This window comes from Muntiacus reevesi, chromosome 14 (genome assembly GCF_963930625.1).
Source record: "Muntiacus reevesi chromosome 14, mMunRee1.1, whole genome shotgun sequence".
Classification (NCBI taxonomy): Eukaryota; Metazoa; Chordata; class Mammalia; order Artiodactyla; family Cervidae; genus Muntiacus; species Muntiacus reevesi.
The window spans coordinates 35,001,386-35,020,704 of record NC_089262.1 but is presented as its reverse complement, the minus strand read 5'-3'; the positions used below and the strand labels follow the sequence as shown (position 1 = coordinate 35,020,704).

The window sequence follows — 19,319 nt, the reverse complement described above, 5'->3', positions numbered from 1 at the left end:
TCTGCCCCCAATCCCTCCCAGCATCAGGGTCTTTTCCAATGAGTCAAATCTTCGCATGAGGTGGTCAAAGTATTGGAGTTTCAGCTTTAGTATCAGTCCTTCCAATGAACACCCAGGACTGATCTCCTGTAGGATGAACTGGTTGGATCTCCTTGCAGTTCAATAGAGGGAGGAATAATTACTTAGTTGTGATTTCATACAACTTTAGATAAATAAAGGTGAGTTTCAACTGTCCTCACCCTGAGATAAATAGCTCCACATTAGCCACTACAATATTGTAAAGTAATTAACCTCTAATTAAAATAAATAAAGTAATTAAAAATAAAATAAAAAGATTTTAAAAATTCATTAGAAAAAAAAAGTCTTGCCTTTTTGAGTTAATACTTTATAAAGACCTCACCATTCCTAAAGTCTTTTACTCCAAAAGCTAAGCTCCCAAAACTTTCCTTTTTAATTAGAATGTAATCATGGGTGCACGGAAAGAATGACTTGAACTGAGTAGAATCACCACTGATTCATCAGGCTTCCTACTTTTGAGGAATGGGGGAAATGCTGAAGCGGTATGGCTCTATGCATGTTGTGGTCTCTCTTTGGAAGTTTGCACACCCAGTCTGTTCCAGCTTGGCCCTTATTTGGTTTGAATTTATGTGATCAAAGGACAAAGGGGCCATTTCCCATTTTGCTCATGCATCTGAGCCAAGGCTCCAGTGCCCTTGAGAATTCAACAGGAGCTCTGAATTTTGCAAAGTTTTGCCAAGTTCAGAACAAGAAGAAAAATGAGCCATGCTGAATACTTGACCTTCTTATTTCTGGAGTTACTCAGTGTAAGAGAAATATATGTAGTGCTGCTTAGATTCAAAGCTAAAGGTTTCCAGCTATCACAGCAGATGTACACTGATACACAACATCAGATCTTCCCTGTTCCTCTATTTGCCTGAATGGTGAGCAGTTTGTCTTAGTTTTTCCTAGTTAACCATATGAGCAACACTCTTTTGGAAAACACCTTCCTGTACCAACTGTACTATTAAGTCACTTTGAATTCTTTGCATCTTAGCAAGGAGTTTTTTAAAAAAGTCCACAATTCAATGGATGTTGACCATCTTTTGTCATTCAATAATTTGCTGTTTCATTGGCATAAATAAGAGGTGGTTTCCATCCCTGAGTTCACTTATGAAACTTCTTTGGAAATTATTCTCCCACCACACAGGTATCTCCTGTCCATTGATACTTCCATTTTGAAAAGGACTGATGGTAAAGCTGAAACTCCAATACTTTGGCCACCTGATGTGAAGAACTGACTCATTGGAAAAGACCCTGATGCTGGAAAAGATTGAAGGCAGGAGAAGGGGATAACAGAGGATGAGATGGTTGGATGGCATCACTGACTCAATGGACTGTGAAGAGCTGGACACAACTGAGCGACTGAACTAAACTGAGCTGAACCTTGTCTCCTCACGCCCCTGACTACCCAAATTAAATTTCGTGGGACAGCCCCAAATCTCCTCCTCTCAAACTGTCTTTACTCCTGTGCCCTCCTGCTTCTATGATACCTATCAAAACAAGATGCTGACCTTAGTGCAATCCAAGAGCCATCTGTTCCATGCCTGAGCTCTTCACCTGAGCAGCTGCCTTTTCTGGAGATAATCTCACTAGTGTGTTGAGTGACCTTTCTTTAAACACATGACCTTAAATATTGGGTGGCCATTCAGCAGTTTCTGGAAAGACTACTATTTTTAAGATTTTATTTTATTTATGTACTATATTTTAAGATATATTTAAGATAATTTTTCCCACCTACTTACATCATTAATTTTATCCTTCTCAGCTTTTTGTCTATCTTAAATCTTCAGCATCTCTTTTCTTCTCATTCAGTCTTGGAAGATGTTTAATAAATGAAAATATTTATTTCAATCATTTATAATTTATAAAAAATTCTCTTTGAGACACATTGTAAACTTTATTTTGTATGCATTGGCTCTATCAGAATGCCAAAGCATTCTCAGAAAATCATACATTCTATTTGCAAATTAATGACAGTCAAACATAGCATGAATTTTTCAGGAGGTCATTTTGTCACAAACCTGTTGTGACATGCAGATGAAAACTACTCTCCTTGCTTGCACAAAATCTAGCCTCCACTTGCATGCAAACTGCTTCTGCATTCTATACATATAGACGATGGGCAATTCACTCATTGTCAACTCAGTTAATCCACTGATCTTCACCCCTCTCACCTGCTCATTGGCATCGTTTTGGCCATTGTCTCCCAGTCACCCCAATGTCTTCTGCACAGTCACTTTCTCCTTTTCTGCTAAATCAGTCATATGGGCAAATAGCTTTTAATAATTACTTCTTTCTTGTTCTCAGAAAGAGAAATTAAGGACACAATACCATTCATCATTGCAACAAAAAGAATAAAATACTTACGAGTATATCTACCTAAAGAAACAAAAGACCTATACATAGAAAACTATAAAACACTGATGAAAGATATCAAAGAGGACACAAACAGATGGAGAAACATACCGTGTTCATGGATTGGAAGAATCAATATTGTCAAAATGGCTATTCTACCCAAAGCAATCTATAGATTCAATGCAATCCCTATCAAGCTACCAACGGTATTTTTCACAGAACTAGAACAAATAATTTCACAATTTATATGGAAATACAAAAAACCTCGAATAGCCAAAGTAATCTTGAGAAAGAAGAATGGAACTGGAGGAATCAACCTGCCTGACTTCAGGCTCTACTACAAAGCCACAGTCATCAAGACAGTATGGTATTGGCACAAAGACAGAAATATAGACCAATGGAACAGAATAGAAAACCCAGAGATAAATCCACGAACCTATGGACACCTTATCTTTAACAAAGGAGGCAAGGATATACAATGGAAAAAAGACAATCTCTTTAACAAGTGGTGCTGGGAAAACTGGTCAACCACTTGTAAAAGAATGAAACTTGAACATTTTCCAACACCATACACAAAAATAAACTCAAAATGGATTAAAAATCTAAATGTAAGACCAGAAACTATAAAACTCCTAGAGGAGAACATAGGCAAAACACTCTCCGACATAAATCACAGCAAGATCTTCTATGACCCACCTCCCAGAATATTGGAAATAAAAGCAAAACTAAACAAATGGGACCTAATGAAACTTAAAAGCTTTTGCACAACAAAGGAAACTATAAGTAAGGTGAAAAGACAGCCCTCAGATTGGGAGAAAATAATAGCAAATGAGGAAACAGACAAAGGATTAATCTCAAAAATATACAAGCAACTCCTGAAGCTCAATTCCAGAAAAATAAATGACCCAATCAAAAAATGGGCCAAAGAACTAAACAGACATTTCTCCAAAGAAGACATACAGATGGCTAACAAACACATGAAAAGATGCTCAACATCACTCATTGTCAGAGAAATGCAAATCAAAACCACAATGAGGTACCATTACACGCCAGTCAGGATGGCTGCTATCCAAAAGTCTACAAGCAATAAATGCTGGAGAGGGTGTGGAGAAAAGGGAACCCTCTTACACTGTTGGTGGGAATGCAAACTAGTACAGCCACTATGGAGAACAGTGTAGAGATTTCTTAAAAAACTGGAAATAGAACTGCCATATGACCCAGCAATATCACTTCTGGGCATACACACTGAGGAATCCAGATCTGAAAGAGACACATGTACCCCAATGTTCATCGCAGCACTGTTTCTAATAGCCAGGACATGGAAGCAACCTAGATGCCATTCAGCAGATGAATGGATAAGGAAGCTGTGGTACATATACACCATGGAATATTACTCAGCCATTAAAAAGAATTCATTTGAATCAGTTCTAATGAGATGGATGAAAGTGTAGCCCATTATACAGAGTGAAGTAAGTCAGAAAGATAAAGAATATTACAGTATACTAACACATATATATGGAATTTAGAAAGATGGTAACGATAACCCTATATGTAAAACAGAAAAAGAGACACAGAAGTACAGAACAGACTTTTGAACTCTGTGGGAGAAGGTGAGGGTGGGATGTTTCGAAAGAACAGCATGTATATTATCTATGGTGAAACAGATCACCAGCCCAGGTGTGATGCACGAGTCAAGTGCTCGGGCCTGTTGGGCTGGGAAGACCCAGAGGAATCGGGTGGAGAGGGAGGTGGGAGGGGGGATCGGGATGGGGAATACGTGTAACTCTATGGCTGATTCATATCAATGTATGACAAAACCCACTGGAAAAAAATAATAAAAATAACTTAAAAAATAAAATAATTATTTCTTCTTTCTTGTTCTCACACAGTCTCCACCTAAAGCTAACTTCTATGCAGCCCTTAACAGAAAATGTCCTGGATGAGTCATCTGCATAAGCTTTTGTATTTTTCTACTTCCATTCTTCCTTGCATGGCTTCAGTTTGGAAGTGAAATGACCGAGTCGTATATAAACACTTGTCTTATGTAAACTGATATAAATGTTAAGCTTTTAATAAGTTTAAAATTTTGAAGACAGTTCTTCCTTGCCACCCAGCTCCCTACAACCCCGTGACACATCCGTCTGAGGTTCTCAGCCCCTGAGTCAAGTTCTCACACTGCTTTGTGATTAAGGAGGAGGGAGCATTTTGGAGGGGCTTGGCCACTGTCCTGCCATCCATGCTGTCTCCATTATGACATGAAATAACAGTGCAGGAAGTGGAGGAGGCGGACTTTTGGATCCTTGTTTACTGGAAAGGGTTCTGTGGGAGGCTGGGTGATGTCCTGTGGTTTCTCCGTTCACGTGGCTGCATTATCAGAAAGGAGCTTTGCCAAATAAAGATGTGACATGGGGAAAAAATGCCTTTATACCCTCCATAAAAATTTTACTACTTTCTCACCCCAAAGGATTATTCCTTCATATTCTAAATGTATTGAAAGGATTAATGAAAAAATATTTATCTCATAGGGTGACAGAAGCTCTGTGATCTTAAATTGAACTTGACAAAGTTTTTAATAAGAATTCAATGAAAATTGGGGCTTCCCTAGTGGCTCAGAGGGTAAAGCGTCAGCCTGCAATGCAGGAAACCTGGGTCTGATTCCTGGGTCGGGAAGATCCCCTGGAGAAGGAAATAGCAACCCACTCCAGTACCCTTGCCTGGAAAATACCATGGACAGACAGGCCTGATAGGCTACAGTCCATGGGGTCGCAAAGAGTCGGACACGACTGAGCGACTTCACTTCAAATGAAAATTAGAAAAGATTCACATTTAATGCCTTTGATTTACTTGAAATTTTATTCTATTTGTGATTATACTGTGATATTTGAAGGAAATAAGACCATAAATAAAGTAAACAGAATTTATCTACATTTGTTTCTCTATATTTCTGAAAATAATAGCAGAGATTCATACCCATATATGTTCAGGCCCATATCTATCTGTATTTTTCAACATATTCCCTAACTCTGTACATTTAGAAATTTATAAATTATTTTTTGAACAAGAATAACTAATTCACCCTCCATCTAGTAGCATGAATGCTAATGTACTTATGAGTATTGTTGATATTATAATTCCTCAAGAAGCTTAGTATAAAAGTATACCTCATAATTAGCTTATCAAAGTAATATTTTATTTCAGTGTACTTTAACATATAATTCAGAACTCTGTCAATCCACAGATAAAATGGGCCCTTTTAATGTGTTTGATGAATTTTTAAATAATTCTGGAAGGCATTAAACTAGCAAAAAATGCAGCTTCTCTTAGCAAACTGAAAGCTGATGGTAGCATCTGTGGAGTTTGTGACCTATTCTTTGCATGTAATCTATTTGACAGTGTACTTACTTGACCAGATAACTGTACACAACATATAAGATCAACCTTTAAATGTGAATTAAACATCACCATGTTATCATCTTTTATAAGTAAAAATACCCGTGCACAAAAATCCAGCCTTGGAAGATGTTTAATAAATGAAAATATTTGTTTCAAAAATTTATAATTTTTAAAAATTTCTCTTTGAGACACATCTTAAATTTTATTTTGTATGTATTGACTCTATCAGAATGCCAAAGCACTCTCAGAAAGCCATACATTCCAGTTGCAAACTAATGACAATCAAAGTATGAATTTTTCATTAGGTCCTTTGGTCATAAATCTATACTGGTCAATATTCTGATAAATGTTTTATAGTTCTGAAAATAACTGAACCACATTGGAAAAAAAAATCAAGTAGGAAAAAATTAAGTATTAATGAGAAGAAGAAGCAGCTGGAAGGATTTTAAATGTGTTCATTCACTTTGGAAAACAGTTTTTAATTCTCAAACAAAATTAAATGCATGCAGTATTTCTTGTTATTCAGAAATTCTATCTCTGAGGATACACTCACAACTGCTTATTTGCATTAGGATTTGAAGACAGATACTGTGGCAGAATTGTCTGAATATTAATAGAAATTGAAACAAAAAGCAAAATCCACAAAGAGTTGAAAGAATAAATGAAACATGAAATTTTCACTCATTATATTTAAAATTATAATAGAAATACTACTCAGCAATGAATATTAATAAAGCATAGATACATGCAAGATTAAAATGTAATAACAGAACATATTTTAGAAGAAATGTGTTTATTTTACAAGATTATATAGATTATAATTCATTTACATGAATATTGTGCAAAATAAAGAAGTGCCTTATTTGGGGATACAAACATACTTGGTAATATTCTGACAATAAGCAATTGGTTTAAATGCAGAATTGAGAATAGTGGAAGAGAGGGAGAGTGAAACAAAATATTCAGGTGTCTATTGTGTTTTTACTTTATACCTTGTATATAATTTGTAAATATTACTTTGTAGCTATTTTGTATTTAGGGTTTCCCAGGTGGCAGCTGATGGTAAAGAACTCACCTGCCAATGCAGGAGATGTAAGAGATGCAGGTTCAATCCCTGGAGAAGGGCACAGCAACCCACTCCAGTATTCTTGTCTGGAGAATCCCTTGGATAGAGGCGCCTGGAGGGCTGCAGTCCATGGGGTCACAAAGAGTCAGACGTAAATGAAGTGACTTAGTACACAGTATAGCACATTTTGTGTTTAAGAAAAATAAATTAAGCAAGTTTCTCCATTTAGGTTTGCAATCCGAGCTAAATATTCTCAAGGATAAGGAAACATTTTCCTACTGCCTGATTTGATCTCCTACACTTTCTGGTTTTCTGTCCTCTAGGCTGATGTTCAGTTATTGCAGGAACATCAACCAGAGATCAAGAGAACAGGGATTGGATTGTCTTCCACTGAGATGACTAGTTTCCTGATGCAGTGTTCTATTTATAGATTTCAAAGAACTATCCAGTAGCACACGCTTACTCCCTAGTATTATCCTTTGCTTTTCCTTTCCATTACACAAGTTGACAATATGATTGAAGTGGTAAGTCCCCAGATGGCCTTCTCTTCCCTGTGGGCCAACCAGATCAGGTCAGCTTAACGGGTGAGATTGTTCACTTGACCCATCGCTCTGTGCTGCAGGAAACAAAAAGCACCAGTTGAAAAAGTTTGGTGGATGTGCAGGCAGTTACTTCTAATACTATTAATAGAAAAACAACTCACTGTGGGTGGAGTAGCAGATTCCCTCCTGTGCTGGACAAGTATCTGGATATTCTCAGGTCCCATTTCCCTCTGGACTCTGCTATGTATTTTTGTAGAACAGAAATCTGCAGATAGCATTTACCAGCCTCCTATGAAAACTCAATTCATATTAGGTTCTGCAAATAAGAGGCACGAGTGAGAAAAGGTAGAGGAATTGGATTACAGTATTGTGGCTACATTGAGAGTTGCGTCATTCTTGACCACAGGAATCTGGTAGAGGTCATACCTTTGGTAGATCCCCACTTTGATGGACATGACCCCTCTTCAGCAATCCAGGAGTGATTGTGACAAATGACTCTAGCAGCACAGCAGCAGGTGCAGGCTAAAGAGTTCTAGCCCAGTAGTTTCAGCAGCCTCACATCATGGCGTCATGCCTTCTTCCTTTTGCTTCTGTAGATTCCTCATGTGGAAGTTGTAAAAGTCACCATGACAACAGTAGGTTTTCCACATCTTCTCACTGTTGAGATTGTGCCAGTGTATAGCGATGTCATATAATGGGCATGTCTTTTCATGATCATTACAAACACCGGTGTCTGAAATGTAAGTATGAAGTTGTACTGAATCAGCAGAAGATACTTTTGAAAGGTCATCTAAAGATAAATTTATGCTTCCTTTAGGAGATCCATTAAAAGATTCTCCATCAGCATCATCTGATCCTCTGAAACTAGAGTCTTTTAACATATCCAGCTCAGTTAACTTGTGCACATAAAATGCATTCTGACTGATGGAAGGATAAAGTCTTTCATCTCAAGTACTCAGAAAAGCTCAACAAAAGATAACAGAAAAAGATGATCAAGTGAAAGTTACAGCAGAAGATCTTGTAAATACCTTCTTTGAAGCTGAAATGGAAAAGGCATTTCTCATTCACTGCTGGCTCAGAGGGTAAAGAGTCTGCCTGCAATGTGGGAGACCTGGGTTCCATCCCTGGGTCGAGAAGATCCCTTGGAGAAGGAAATGGCAACCCACTCCAGTATTCTTGCCTGGAGAATCCCCATGGACAGAGGAGCCTGGCGGGCTACAGTCCATAGGATTGCAAAGAGTTGGACATGACTGAGCGACTTCACTTTCACTCTGCTGTGCACTTCTCTCAAAGATGAGTAAGGATTCCTAAGGGCTTTGTGTGAGGTCTTACTGTATTTATTGCTACCTCCTGGAGATTTCCAGAACAAGATCATGTGATCTTTGTCAGGAAAATCCTTGCATGGGAAATTCTTCTTCCATTAATAAATCAACTCAATGTCTTGACTATATCAATCAATATATCTTATGGATGATCTGTGATTCTGATTGAAACTATGAGGACTTTATGAACATCATTAAATTGAGTGACAATATTGGAGAGCTAGAAGCTGTCAGAAGTAAAGCAGCAGAAGAATTACAGTATCTTTGACCTCTTGATACAACTGGTAATGATATCAACACCATGAAAAATAAAATAAATAGCTTATTATTTGTAAAGAAGTATGTGGTTCAAGAATACAATGGTTGCAGCCAGACAAAGAAATGAATGTTGAAACTGGCAGCAAACGTTGGGAAACTTTGTATAGTTCCCTTGGACAGCATTCTTATAAGCAGTGTGAACTCCAATTTTTCATAGATTACATGCAGCAAACTGGAGGTCAGGTACATCTCTTCTTCTGAATGACAGTGAAAGGATACCAGGTTACAGACCAGTAGCAGCTAGAAGTTTTATGAAGTTGTCAGAGAGTTGGAAAACATCAAGCCAAAGATTTTAAGTGCATCTTCTGTTGGAATTTATGAACAGTATTTATTAGAAAGGCATCTCCAAGAGTGACTGTTGATGATTATTTTGTGGGAAAGTTAGCAAACACTTTAAATCATGAAGATCAAACCCATGAAATCTCTAATGCCATTCAAAGGAAAGTTTATGAATTGATCCCACCTCCTTCTTTTTGTTCCTACTCTTCCAAAACCTATGTAGCCAATTCCTTGTGTTAAATTCATGTTTTGAAACTGGTACTGGGTAGGGAGAGGGTGGAAGAAGACCCTCCTTTGTGGACCTTGGCTCTTGGTATGGACACAAAGAAGAATCTGAGGTCTTACCTGCGGCAAAAACAAGTTTATTGAAAAAGAACAGAAAGAGCAGAAAAAAACAGAAAGAGCACCTCAAGGGAGAAGTGGACCCAGCCAAGTGAGGCACTGGCACGGGGATGATGAGGTAGGAGGGAAGGGGGTTTTAAAGATAGGCCTTGTACATTTTCATATAGGTGGGCGTGTACTGACAGTTTTGATTGACAGCTACAAGTTACATAACAACAGGCTCCATTGTGCTTGTCTTTCCCATAATGTAGTCTGTTATAATCAGATGTATATATGTATAGAATATTTATGAACCCTTAATGGGCTCCTGGCTGCCTAAGGTCACTTGAGGCACAGCTGTGCATCAAGGGCACACGTGCCCAGTTGGAGAAGCCCCTGTGGTTAGTTGTATCCGCTGTGCCTAGGGCACACAGGCAGTAGTTGGATAAGTCTCTGTGATCATTTTGTAGCACATCTGTGAGCTCTCCTGGGCCTTACAGGAGATTGTGAGTGTGCCTGGGGTGAGGTTTAGAGGTCAGCTTGCATCCTTTTCCTGCTAGGTCACCCCTCAGTTGCTCATATCTAACTTCCTAACCGAAGTACTTGGGGTGTTTTCATTTTCCTTAACCAAGCTCAGACAATGTCACTGACATTTTCTGTTCCAGTTAGGCTGAGGCTCTTGCAGTGGTCTAGGCTGACCACTTTGCCTGGGTCTGAGATGTGATGGCATCTGCCTGCAAGTGAGAATAGGAATGTGGGTGTAAAAAAAAACAAAACAAAACTAGAAACTGGAGAGTTCTTTGTAGATGTGTCCTTCTTAGTATCTCTTTACTCTGTATATCGTGAATTTCTAGGAAATAAGAAGCCATAAACACTGTATCTGTATCTTCCAAAGCAAATGGCAGCCAAATATTTGATGTAAGGTTGGTGTTAATTCTTACAGTATGAGGTTGAAGTTTTAAAAAATTCAAAGGAATGCCTTTCACAGAATGCTTATTTTCAATTCCATAAATCGGAGGGTTTGAATATAATGATGATTAAAATGATTAGAAGTCTTTTAAACTCTTCTTAAGCTAGATCTGTAGGCTTAATAATATTATTTTGTGAAACTAAAGTCTGGTCATTATAATGAATTGGGCATTGAAAAATAGATTTCAAAATTTCACCATAAAAATGCATTATTTCAAGACAAGAATCAAAGATGTGTAAATTACCTCCCTCAGGAGACATTGACAATCAAAAATGAAATTAATAAATGATAGTCCCTATTTTTGAATAATCTATTCGAGGGCTCTCTACTTTAGATTATTTTTAAAATCTAATTCCACTTAAGTTTGTAAGCACCAAACCGCTTCCTACTGTATGTAGTAGGGGTCTTACGCACAAAGGGAGGGGCAAGTTCTAAAACTAATCCTTAAGTGTGATTTTTGCTTCCTCTACTGTTTTCTAACCTTAAAAATTGTCACATGTCTTTCTATTTCTGCAGGGTAAGTGAGAATAGGGGAAATCATGACAAAATGCTATTTGTGGGCAAGTTTTGGGAAAGCATAAAAAGCATGGGAGTTACTGAAGCTGGAACCTACTTGTCTACTCTTTTCACAGAACCATCTAAAAATAGCATGCATGACAACATATCTCCAAAGAGATGTATTAGTAAAGATGTTCTGGAATTTTATCCAAGTTCATGAGAATCTTTAAAGATGAGGGATTTCTGAACACAAATGCTTCTGAATTCCCAAACATTGTATTTGGGAACATTTAAGGCCTGAAAGTCAGAACTGTAAAAATAGTGACATGAAGTGAGGACTAATGGATAAAAAATAGCACAACCGGGATCAGTGGCGAGAAGTGTCACGAAGTAGAAGTACAGTTAAATAAGAACCTCATTGTATACTTTAAATCAATGAGGAACAGCCACTGAGATCATTAAAACTTTCCATAATCATTACATTGCTCCTATAAACTTGAGCAAAACCCAAAGTAAAAAGCCAATGAGAAAGATCTATCACTTTAGTTTCTGAGCATAATAAACTGTGATATCACAGTTAAAATTTTTGGACATGAGTTAAATAGCATAAAAAGTAAAATACTGCACATCTTCCATTCTCCCTATCTCCTACCCCCAAGACTCTTAGTTCTGTGCTACCAGTGGGAATTAATTCTTGCTGGGGATGACCAAGGAAGGTTGCAGAGAGGTGATTATATTTGAACTTGGTCTTTGAAAACACAAAACTTGGAAAGCATGAGAAGAAGAAAAGGCAAATCAAGTAGAATACACTTGAAGGGAAACATAAGCAGTGTTGTTTCATGAAAAGATTCAGTACCTGTTTGGGAAATACAGGAAGTACCTGAAACAGGAAGAGCAAGAGGATAGAAAATATTGAACTTTTTATTTTGGGGGCAGGACATGGAATTTGGGACAAATTGATAAGGAATCTAAGGATCCCTGAAGGGTATGTCAGCAGTAAAAGAATGAAGAAATTCTGGTAGTCACTTTGAGTGTTAATATTTTAAGGTTAGGAACAAAAGTATCTGCTGTATTAGAAGGTTTTTCCTGGAGGGGAATATTCTAGATAACTTCCTTTATGGTTATGGTCACATGCATTCTTTCTGAAGCAAGAAACATAATACAATGTAACCGAATGAGCACGACAAGTATGCGGCCAAAGCCAGAGAACTGAAATATTTGGCATCAACTGACTTGCCTGTCTGTATGTTTGGAATATTCTGGATTTATCAAAAGATACAAGAAATGTTTTTGAAAGTAGACATGTAAAATCATCAGAAAATTTAAGTTGAATTATCAGAACTCATCAAAATCCCCTGTAGTTCTGATGGTAGAGAATCTGCCTGCAGTGCAGGAGACCCAGGTTCAATCCCTCAGTTAGGGAGATCCCCTAGAGAAGGCAATGGCAGCCCACTCCAGTATACTTGCCTAGAGAATTACATGGACAGACCATGGGGTTGCAAAGAGTCAGACATGACTGAGCAACTTTCATTTATTCATTCATCAAAACTCAAGGAGGGAAATGTTCTCTCAGATCAGACCCTATACTTTAATTTTTTAAAATTTTATTTATTTATATATTTAACACCAAAAACATTTTGTACTGGGGTATAGCTAATTAACAGTGCCTTGACAGTTTCAGGTGAACAGTATAGGAACTCAGCCATACCATATACATGTATCCATTCAGTCCCCCAAAACCCCCTCCCATCCAGGCTGGCACATAACATTGAGCAGAGTTCCATGTGGTATACAATAGGTTTTTGTTGGTTATTCATTTTAAATATAGCAGAGTGTACATGACCTTCCCAATGATTACTGTACTCAGAATGCATATCTTGTTGCGTATGTTTTCTTGAAGATAGGACGGGGTATAGAGCCCCGTTTTACTTTCTAAGGCAGTAGCGCTCTTTTTGAATTGCGATTTACCTTTTGTGGCCAATGGACTGCTAAATTCTTAACTATAATCCAAAAAAAGAAAAATCTCCACAGGTGAACTTTTTATCATATAATCTGAATGTTCTAGCATTTTAAAAAAAATCCTGGTATGTCACGAAAACAAAACACTCCTTCCACACCCTTTTCTGATTTTGATTTTCATTTAAATTCAGGAGAAATTATCTTGGCAATCTGAAGGAATTGTATTCCCTCTCTCTTTGGATCAAAATAAGTAAAAATCATTTCTTTGCCATGGAAAAAACCAACACAGGTTTTCCCCTCTTTTTAGCTATTTGGCTTTGTTTTTTTAAATAAAACATGCTGTTTGTTACTAAAATTAGTGATTACTTATTATTGCATTGATTAAATGAATAAATCTGGCAGAAATCTAAGTAGGCTAAAAGCCAATTGAGTAAAAGCCAACATAACTGTGTATCATTGTTTTTTCCTGAGAAAAAGAAAAACCAAATTGTGAAAAGTCATTCAATCTGAGTTATTTATTTTTGTATTGGAAAAGAATCATTTTGTTTTCTCATTGAACCCTCTTTCTTTTTAGCCTATTTTTTTTACATTAGAGATACACTTGTTTTATTTAATTCATATACATGTAATCTAATTTATCTGTTATTTTCTTTTTAATGCTATACCCAGATAGGGCTGAATCCCACTCTCTATTTTTTGTACCATATTTTCCATTTGTATTTAAATGCTTTTAAAAATAGTAGTACAGGGTTAGGCTTTTATTTTTGTGTATGATTGGACATAGAAAATTCTTTTACAGATTTCTTGTATCTTTCTACTGTATCATATGCAATACAATTTGTCTAACCAACTGAATGTTTTAACCACTAGTTTTGAGCTCATCTAATAATGCTTTTCTCAATTTTATTTTTATATATATAGCTAAATATGGCTCAGTTAGGCAGGAGTTGTAAATTGTCACTTGACATTTTCCACCTCTTCTTTTGCTCTCAGGTTCTAGGCTGTCTAATTGGTTGTTAAAATCAAATTAGAAACATCATGAAAAACATTTTGCTATCTTGATAGTGGTCATATGAGTTCATAGGATCTCTCTCCAAGGCTAAAATTTAAATTAGAGGGTAGAAAGTCTTCTTTAAATTATACTCCCAGAATTAGCAATTTAGGCTTTGCTATTATGAAAAATGTGGAGAAATAATTTAAAGAATTATCTCATTTATTCCAAATTTGGTTGAGGGTATGAAAAGCGCTTGGTTAATTTTTGCGAGTCACTTACTTAAGCTCCCTTCATTTGATTACTTTATATATATAAAGCCTTAATTAGTCATTAGAAATGACTACTGATATTAATTGTGCATAGACATGAATTAAAATGTACCTACAAAGAATATATAAGTGGTAGACAGAAGTATGAATGATTAGGGAAGGGTGCTCTTATGTTGTGGTTAACCATTTTTCTACAGAGTTAGAAACATTAATGTAATGAAATATTGAGTTTTTACTCTATGAGTTTACTCCCATATGAAAACATTAGCTTTATTCTAGCATGAGAATAATGTAGATAAATGTATATAAGACTATTGACCAATTAAAAAGAAAGATCTAGTGTTAAATACATTTAGGGTACTTTTTATTGTGCAGAGAGACTTGATAGCAACAAAAATGAGAGCACTCACATTTGGGGCAAGTTCAACCTCTCCTGACTGCTTTCATTGTCTGCATACTGAGAACTGTCAACTTTGGATATCTAGCCTGCCTGTCATCCTTGTTCTGCACTATTTGTGCCATTCATCCTACACATTTTCACCTGAATGTATAATACACTCTTTTATCCATTAGGAATAAGGCTAGAAACTTAGAGCTCTTCCTGAATCTTGGGAAGGTTGGAGAATAAAAAAAAAAAAAAAATGTCACCAAGGTACAAAAAAGGAACTTCAATATAAAAACAATTTATTTACACCATTATATTCAATTATTCTGAGAGCCAGAAGCTAAGTATATCATTTTAGGTGAACCATGTTTGATGTGAAAGGAGTACATTTTAGACTTTTTATTATATTGTAGGATATGTTTTCCAGAAGTAAGACTAACATTGATAAATGACCTTTGCTCAAACCTAAAATAGTCGAATCATTCTCAACTTCCTCCTTCAAAACACTCCTACTCACTCTTCTCCAACATAAAAACATAACACCCAGAAATCTGGTTTCATATCAGAAAACTCAGTTCACATTCTCTTTTTATCCATCTAAACATTCTCTCCTAATCCCCCAGAACACAATGCCTTCCTCTCATTTTTGCTGACCTTCCTTTCATGAAGGCCCTCATTTTTCTTAATACTTGGCTGAACTCTAGGATTCTAGTCTCAATTCCCTTCTGTTCTAATATTTTTCACACTTTACTATGTACAAATAACACATGGTATGCTTTTTAAAACCTTGGATTTCTAGGCTCCATGTACCAGTTAGGCTGTGATTCAGTTTATGTTGAATGTGATTTGAAAATCTGTTGGCTTGCTCATTTTTTAAGAAGCTTCCCAGTTAATTTTGACCCATTCTTTGTGAAAAACTGCAAAATTCCTTGTCTAGAGTAACTAGAACTTTATTTCTAGATCACTTGTTTGATGCTTGTGACTTAATTGATTGCTTTCAGAATAAAAACTATCTTCTCACAGTGGGATTCAAATCTGTCTGTGCACCAACCCTTTCTCATAATTCATCCTAGTTTCCCAATACACACCACTCTTCTTCTTTTTTTTTTTTTTTTTTTTGGATGTATAGTTGATTTGTAATGTTGTGTTAGTTTTTGCTGTACAGCAAAGTGGTTCAGTTATATACAATTTTATTTTCTTTTCCAGAATGGTTTTTCACAGGATATTGAGTATAGTTCCCTGTGCTATACTGCAGAGTAAGACATTATTTTTTATCCATTTTATATATAATATTTTGCATCTTTTAATCCTGAACTCCCTTTCCTTCCTCATTTCCCTCCTCATTGGCAAACCACAAGTCTACTTTTTATGAGTTTGTTTCTATTTTGTGGATAGGTTCATTTGTGTCATATTTGAGATTCCAAAAATAAATAATATCATATGGTACTTGTCTTTTGCTTTCTTGCTGCAGTTAGTATGATAATCTCTAGGTCCATCCATATTGCTGCAAATGACATTATTTCATTCTTTTTTTTTATGGCTGAATAGCATTCTATTATATACATATACACCACATCCTCTTTATCCATTCATCTTGGACCATGCTTCTTATTCTATTTCACATACGCTTAACTTGACCAGAACCTTCTCTTTCTTCAAGGGTCAAATCAAGTTGTACCCCTACCTGGTGTCTTTACTGATTTTCTCTAGTCTGGGTTAGATACTTTTCCTTGCATCCACTGTGTACTTTTACTGATCTTAAAATATGGGGTCCGTATTAGTCTCTGCCATTTATACTAGCTCATGAACTTCCAGGCATTAGAGATTGTTTATTAAATGTTTAAATCAGTAGCATCTAGCACATAGCCTGACAACTACTAAATGCTCAATATATCAAGTGAATTTGTTTTAAAAAGTTAAGGAAACAATACCACTCACCATTGCAACAAAAAGAATAAAATACTTAGGAGTATATCTACCTAAAGAAACAAAAGACCTATACATAGAAAACTATAAAACACTGATGAAAGAAATCAAAGAGGACACAAACAGATGGAGAAACATACTGTGTTCTTGGATTGGAAGAACCAATATTGTCAAAATGGTTATTCTACCCAAAGTAATCTATAGATTCAATGCAATCCCTATCAAGCTACCAACAGTATTTTTCACAGAACTAGAACAAATAATTTCACAATTTGTATGGAAATATAAAAAAACCTCAAATATCCAAAGCAATCTTGAGAAAGAAGAATGGAACTGGAGGAATCAACCTGCCTGACTTCAGGCTCTACTACAAAGCCACAGTCATCAAGACAGTATGGTACTGGCACAAAGACAGAAATATAGATCAATGGAACAGAATAGAAAGCCCAGAGATAAATCCACAAACCCATGGACAACTTATTTTCGACAAAGGAGGCAAGAATATACAATGGAAAAAAGACAACCTCTTTAACAAATTGGGAAAACTGGTCAACCACTTGTAAAAGAATGAAACTCGAACACTTTCTAACACCATACACAAAAATAAACTCAAAATGGATTAAAAATCTAAATGTAAGAACAGGAACTATAAAACTCCTAGAGGAGAACATAGGCAAAACACTCTCCGACATGAATCACAGCAGGATCCTCTATGACCCACCTCCCAGAGTATTGGAAATACAAGCAAAAATAAACAAATGGCATCTAATTAAACTTAAAAGCTTTTGTACAACAAGGGAAACTATCAGCAAGGTGAAAAGACAGCCCTCAGATTGGGAGAAAATAATAGAAAAAGAAGAAACAGACAAAGGATTAATCTCAAAAATATACAAGCAACTCCTGAAGCTCAATTCCAGAAAAATAAATGACCCAATCAAAAAATGGGCCAAAGAACTAAACAGATATTTCTCCAAAGAAGACATACAGATGGCTAACAAACACGTGAAAAGATGCTCATCACTCATTATCAGAGAAATGCAAATCAAAACCACAATGAGGTACCATTACACGCCAGTCAGGACGGCTGCTATCCAAAAGTCTACAAGCAATAAATGCTGGAGAGGGTGTGGAGAAAAGGGAACCCTCTTACACTGTTGGTGGGAATGCAAACTGGTACAGCCACTATGGAAAACAGTGTGGAGATTCCTTAAAAAACTGGAAATAGAACTGCCATATGACCCAGCAATACCACTTCTGGGCATACACACTGAGGAAACCAGATCTGAAAGAGACACGTGCACCCCAATGTTCATCGTAGCACTGTTTATAACAGCCAGGACATGGAAGCAACCTAGATGCCCATCAGCAGACGAATGGATAAGGAAGCTGTGGTACATATACACCATGGAATATTACTCAGCCGTTAAAAAGAATTCATTTGAATCAGTTCTAATGAGATGGATGAAACTAGAGCCCATTATACAGAGTGAAGTAAGCCAGAAAGATAAAGAACATTACAGCATACTAACACATATATATGGAATTTAGAAAGATGGTAATGATAATCCTATATGCAAAACAGAAAAAGAGACACAGAAGTACAGAACAGATTTTTGAACTCTGTGGGAGAAGGTGAGGGTGGGATGTTTCGAGAGAACAGCATGTATATTATCTATAGTGAAACAGATCACCAGCCCAGGTTGGATGCATGAGACAAGTGCTCAGGCCTGGTGCACTGGGAAGACCCAGAGGAATCAGGTGGAGAGGGAGGGTGGGGGGGATCGGGATGGGGAATACATGTAACTCCATGGCTGGTTCATGTCAATGTATGATAAGACCCACTGCAATGTTGTGAAGTAATTAGCCTTCAACTAATAGAAATAAATGAAAAAAAAAAGAAGTTAATGGGGTCATCTTGCCTTGTATCCTTATATGCTTAGAGAATGTACAAAAAAGGAATACTGGTCTAAGTAGGCTGAAGTAACTATGTAATTTTCAATCTCAATGGCCTATTACAGTAAAAGATTTTTTCCCCCTCATATTATGTAGACAATGCAAGTTGGTTAATCTCTTTGCCACATGCCACCACTCAAAATGCAAGCTGACAGATGTCCTGACATATCAACCTGTCATCAAAGTTGAACTGAAAGTCCCTCTTGAATGTTTTAGTATGATATTACCCATGACACTTTTCTTGTAATCTGTAAGCCAGGACTTGTCACACATGCTCCCTAACCATTCAAGGATAGGAGTGTGGGAAAGCACATGGATATTCGTTGAAGAGTAAATAAATGTCTCTGCCAAAGGACCTTTTGTAAGGAATTTAAAGTCTCTCAAATTGAGACCATAAATCGATTTGGAGCCTTCATTCCAGAGACTGACTGCTTATATTGTTTACATACATGGAAAAGTAACTAGAAAAATCGGCAACCAATGAATCATAACTGTCTCTGAAGCCCTTCTAAATTATTTCATCTATGTTGGATGGTCAGAAAAGTAAAATTAGTGTAATTAATAACCTCTTTGGTTATTTCTTGAGACTTCCCTTGTGGCTCAGATGGTAAAGCGTGTGCCTACAATATGGGAGACCTGTGTTCAATCCCTGGGTCGGGAAGATCTCCTGGAGAAGGAAATGCCAACCCACTCCAGTATTTTTGCCTGG

The 19,319-nt window shown here is 36.7% G+C and overlaps 1 pseudogene; it reads left to right on the top strand.

Annotated features, from left to right (window-relative positions):
* The first annotated feature begins 7,978 nt into the window (after nt 1-7,978).
* Nucleotides 7,979-9,575, top strand: LOC136146415 (sorting nexin-13 pseudogene; annotated as a pseudogene).
* Nucleotides 9,576-19,319: the final 9,744 nt, after the last annotated feature.